We start from the raw sequence: 5,527 nt of genomic DNA, 5'->3' as shown, positions 1-5,527 counted from the left end.
AATAAACGGTATAACATTAAAGTGATGAATAAATCTGCTTTGACTAGCTTGCAAATCATGATAATTAACATCATATCAGAAAGGTTATTTAATTGTATTCTGATTATTTACCAGCTTCACTAACTTATTATTAGATTCTTTTAAGTAATTAACTGGTTGTCGAGCTGTTGTTTAGGAACATTTATAGATTTATCTTTCTGATTATTTGCGCTATACCTGTGAACAATAAATACTACATTATACATCATGTTACAGGAGTGATTACAGGTACAGTGATCAGTGTGCCGCAAGGTGGCGGTAGTGAGACAAAGGCGATTTGGCTTCGTGTTGAATCGCCCGGGTTGCCAGATTTGAATTAATATCGTGGACGTGAAACTAATTAAAAAAATTATTTCAGTTTAAATGCTGTGAATAAATAATAAATTACCTAAAAGCCAGGGATTTACTAGAGAAGTAAAGAACAAAAACTAAAGAATAATATAACTGAACTAATGTGGAAATTAAAGTACGTCCTAGAGATTAAAGAATCTTAAAGAATCCTTTGTAATTTGTTGGTCCTTGTGAGTCGTTTATTGTCAGTGAAGCTGTTTAATGTAAAAATAGCTTAAAACTAGAGCGATTAGTGGGAGAATCACTCGTATGGATCCGGATCAATCTGGCAACCCAGACTGGCAGCAGCCTTTTTGAGCCTCTTGAATTTCATTCATTCGTTCGGAGGAGACGGACGCCGGAGCGGCACGAGACACTGACAGTCCGAGACGCGTCTGCACTGCACGAGCTGAGCCTCATCCTCATCCTCATCCTCCCAGCGCCGTGAGGAAGGTGCGCCTCTGACACACCGGTAAGATCATCAGTGTGTCCTGCAGTTTACTTACACTGCAATTATACAAAATGCTTCTGTGATGTTTCCCCTTTTTTATTGTTGAATGTTTAGGAATAAAAATATGCCCAGACACACACACACACACACACACACACACACACACACACACACACACACACACACACACACACACCTGCGCTTTTATCTGTATGAGATTAATACCTCAGATTTGTTATTCTAGTGTCCGACGCTTGTATTATTAATGAGCATCAGCTGTAGTGAATTAACGTCAGGTTAAGTGGATAGTGTTGAGTGGATAGTGTTGAGTGGATAGTGTTGAGTGGATAGTGTTGAGTTGATGATGTTGAGTTGATGTTGAGTTGATGATGTTGAGTGGATAGCGTTGAGTTGATGATGTTGAGTTGATAGTGTTGATGGTGTAGAGTTGATCATGTTGATGATGTTGAGTTGATAGTGTTGATGGTGTAGAGTTGATAGTGTTGATGATGTTGAGTTGATCGTGTTGAGTTGATCGTGTTGAGTTTATAGTGTTGAGTGGATAGTGTTGAGTTGATGATGTTGAGTTGATCGTGTTGAGTTGATAGTGTTGATGGGGTTGACTGGACTGTGTTGATGTTGACTGGTTAGTGCTGTATTGATGTTGATGGTGTTGTGTTGATGTTGAGTTGATGTTGATGGGGTTGTGTTGATTATTGGTGTTTCTGTATTGTTGTGGGTGTGTTATGAACACAATTAAATGATTTGATAATTCTGATGTTTAAAACAGATCCACTTCAGGTGTTGCACTGGTTCATGTTGCCTCTTGTTGATTTGCATTAATATTTACAGTGTTGATTGATTGTTGATTAACACCTGATTAACACGCAGTCAAATGTCAGCGCCTTGTTTTATAGAACATATCAACACATTGAGTGCTTTTTTAATTGTGGTTTATAAAAATGAAGAGTTGATGATGTGGAGGAAAAAATAAGGGTTTAGCAACATTAATTAAGTCATGGAAGTCTCATGAAGTCTCATAAAGGCTCATAAAGGCTGATAAAATCTCATGAAGTCTCCTAAAGGCTGATAAAGTCTCATGAAGTCTCATGAAGTCTCATGAAGGCTGATAAAGGCTGATAAAGACTCTTGAAGTCTCATGAAGTCGCATGAAGGCTGATAAAGGCTGATAAAGACTCATGAAGTCTCATGAAGTCTCATAAAGGCTCATAAAGGCTCATAAAGTCTCATGAAGTCTCATGAAGTCTCATAAAGGCTGATGAAGTCTCATGAAGTCTCATGAAGGCTGATAAAGGCTGATAAAGACTCATGAAGTCTCATGAAGGCTGATAAAGGCTGATAAAGACTCATGAAGTCTCATAAAGGCTCATAAAGGCTCATAAAGTCTCATGAAGTCTCATAAAGGCTGATGAAGTCTCATGAAGGCTGATAAAGGCTGATAAAGTCTCATGAAGTCTCATAAAGGCTCATAAAGGCTCATAAAAATGTTGATTGTGTATTTTGTTCTGATGTGGTGGTGTCTGATTCTCCTGGAGTTTTTGGAGATGTATCACTGATGTCACTTCCTGCTGCTCCGTAAGCCATGCTGTGTGTTTTTGGTTTTTTTTTAGATGATTGCTCATCACTCTGTAGGAGATCTCATCTGAGTTCTCTAACAGACTGCGTGATCGTCTGCATCTCCGTGTTGGATTATACGATGAAGATCCTCTCACGATCAACCCGCCATTAAACAACACCTTCTGCTCACATCATCAATCAGCACTCGTCAGGAGATTATAATCGTGTTTCGTTCACGTTTCTCACTCGTCACTGATGTATCCGTAGCTGTAGCCGCGAGTCTGTCGCCTTCTGATTGGTGGATTTTAGGCGGAAGCTTAATCAGGGATTTTCAACTGACGTTCGAACAACTCTTACGTGGTGGGATATTTTTGTCTGCGGCGGCAAATACAGGCTCTAAGTCGTACACTATGAGCCTGGAGAGTTCATCTTCATTACGGCACAATAAACCCCCACACCCTCCTCCTCCTCCGCAGGGTTGTTCACCATGTGGTAGTTTTACAGAACTGAAAACGACTTTTTAAACAAATGAGTGTCATTAAACTTTTAGCTAAATGAAGTGTGCGCTTGTTTGTGTCTCTTGTGAGCTTACTGAGGCGGCGGCAGCCTCGGGGGACTCTGTGATCCTCCTCGAAAAGAACTTGAGTCTTCTTATACACTTATGTTGTCTGAATGATTTCCTTTCATTAATTGTGTGTGTGTGTGTGTGTGTGTGTGTGAGGTTTGAGGTCGATAGAGCCGACGGTCGTGATAGACGTTTGTTCTTTCTTCTGAAGCGGTTTTTCTCTTCATTATGGCTACAGAGGAAGTTATTCAGCCGTGTCAGCTGTGGATGTGTCTCTGTGGACATATTCGACTCCAGCAACACTAATAATGGAAAGGGCGTGTGTGTGTGTGTGTGTGTGTGTGTGTGTGTATGGGGAGGTGTGGGGGGGTGAAGAGGAGGTTAATGATCACCTAGTGCTGTTGGTTGAAATGAGAACATATAAAAACATATGATGAAGAGTATGATGATGATGATGATGATGATGATTGTGGTGCACAAAGGTGATCACAACAGCAATAATTACAACGATGATGATGATGATGATGATTACGATGGTAGTGAATACAAGGGTGGAAATTCTGATGACAATTACAACAATGATTATGTTGTCGACGGTGAAAACAATAACAACAATTAGGCTGATGATGATGATGATGATGCTGCTGACAACAGTTACAGTGATGGTGCTGCTGATAAATTAAAGATGCTTATGAAGCATAACATAAGGGTTATGACAGGATGATTATATTGATGTCATTGGAAGCTGCAGTTTAACTGTGTGATGTCCTGGTGATCGTTTACAGAAGAGAAAGCTGCACTTTGTATGCGATTAATAAATCAGTCAATCTCATCTGTGTTGAAGAAAAAAACTCGGTACAAGTGACAGGAGCAGGTGAAGCACAGCGTGATGGACACTTCCTGTCGCTTTCTGTCTCATCATTCACCAGGATTCACAATGGGCGGGGCTTATACAGACGAGCCACACGTTCAACAGCGATGCCTTGAGAGTTTGTCTGCACTCATTTCTTAATCCCACACCTGTAATGTACAGTTGTTAAACCACACCCACTTTTCTTTTTGGGGGAAAAAACCCTGTTACATATTTCTAGCCATATGTGCCAGATTTCTATTCCTCTTATACCACATCAACCTGCCAACAATTTTATTTAATTTATTAAAGAACGACGTAATTTCTATCCGTTTTTAGTTAGATTTAGTGTTGTGGAATGTGCTGTTACTATAGAAGACGTATCATTAGCTTATTTACATCTTAGTCAAGTAATTATGCAGATACTGTATTAAAGTAAACAGTCTTGAGTAAAATGCAGAATAAAAACTTCATGGCACTAACTGTGTGTGTGTGTGTGTGTGTGTGTGTGTGTGTGTGTGTGTGTAGGAAGAGGATGGGTGGAGAGTGTTGACAGCTCCCAGCTTTGTGTCGACTTTTTGAACAGATGGCACTCTTGGCAGAGCTCATTCTGCAATCACTGGCATAAAACACACACATACACACACACATACATACACACACATACACACACATACACACACATACACACACACATACACACACATACACAAACAGACGGCAGCATAATTGTGATTGTAAATATGAGTACATTAGTTAGTTTTACAATGAATGTGCGAGAGGAAAGAGTGAGAGACGGGGGAAACAGAGAGAGAGAGAGAAAGATGGAGAGACTGAGAGAGAGAGAGAGAGAGAGAGAGAGAGAGAGAGACAGGAAGAGAGTGAGAAAGAGAGATAGATAGCAAGTCTAACAAAAGGTCTTTGGTGTAAATGTCAGTAGAGATGTTGTGATATTTATCATTGAGACGCCTGGACTTACGTTCAGCAGCTATATGTAATTAACACTCTTCATTCACATACACAGGATCTGTGTGTGTGTGTGTGTGTGTGTGTGTGTGTGTGTGTGTGTGTGTGTGTGTGTGAGGGTCATAAAGAGCTGAATAAAACGCACATCTCCTGTCTCTACATCTGATTAACGATGACATTCACCTAAAAGTCACGTTTAATAATAACACGCTGTCTGTCTCTCGCTGTCTGTCTCTCACTGTCTGTCTCTCGCTGTCTGTGTCTCTCTGTCTGTCTCTCCCTGTCTCTCTCTGTCTGTCTCTCTCTGTCTGTCTCTCGCTGTCTGTCTCTCGCTGTCTGTTTGTCTCTCTCTGTTTGTCTCTCTCTGTCTGTCTCTCGCTGTCTGTCTCTCTCTGTCTGTCTCTCTCTGTCTGTCTCTCGCTGTCTGTCTCTTTCTGTCTGTCTCTCGCTGTCTGTCTCTCTCTGTCTGTCTCTCGCTGTCTGTCTCTCTCTGTCTGTCTCTCTCTGTCTGTCTCTCTCTGTCTGTCTCTCGCTGTCTGTCTCTCTCTGTCTGTCTCTTGCTGTTGGTCTTTGTACTGTGATGAAGTCACTGCACCTCCTTATCCTACACAGGATGAATCTGGAGCCTCTCCCAGGGAACTGAGGGAAGGCTTTCTCACTCATTATTTAGCTCTCTTTGCACATAGCAGTGACCCCCTGTGTGTGTGTGTGTGTGTGTGTGTGTGTGTGTGTGTTTGAACCACTTCTG

General features: G+C 41.1%; 1 protein-coding gene across 1 annotated transcript in view; it reads left to right on the top strand.

Annotated features, from left to right (window-relative positions):
* Window positions 1-611: 611 nt before the first annotated feature.
* Window positions 612-5,527, top strand: part of LOC132837787 (plexin-A2-like) — a 55,982-nt gene continuing 51,066 nt past the window's right edge. The window contains exon 1 of the mRNA XM_060857651.1: window positions 612-841. The gene's annotated coding sequence lies outside the window, so the exon portion shown is untranslated. The remainder of the gene's footprint in view (window positions 842-5,527) is intronic.

The sequence above is a fragment of the Tachysurus vachellii genome, chromosome 22 (genome assembly GCF_030014155.1).
Source record: "Tachysurus vachellii isolate PV-2020 chromosome 22, HZAU_Pvac_v1, whole genome shotgun sequence".
NCBI classification, from domain to species: Eukaryota; Metazoa; Chordata; class Actinopteri; order Siluriformes; family Bagridae; genus Tachysurus; species Tachysurus vachellii.
The sequence above is the reverse complement of the archived record's forward strand: the minus strand, read 5'-3'. Positions and strand labels throughout refer to the sequence as shown.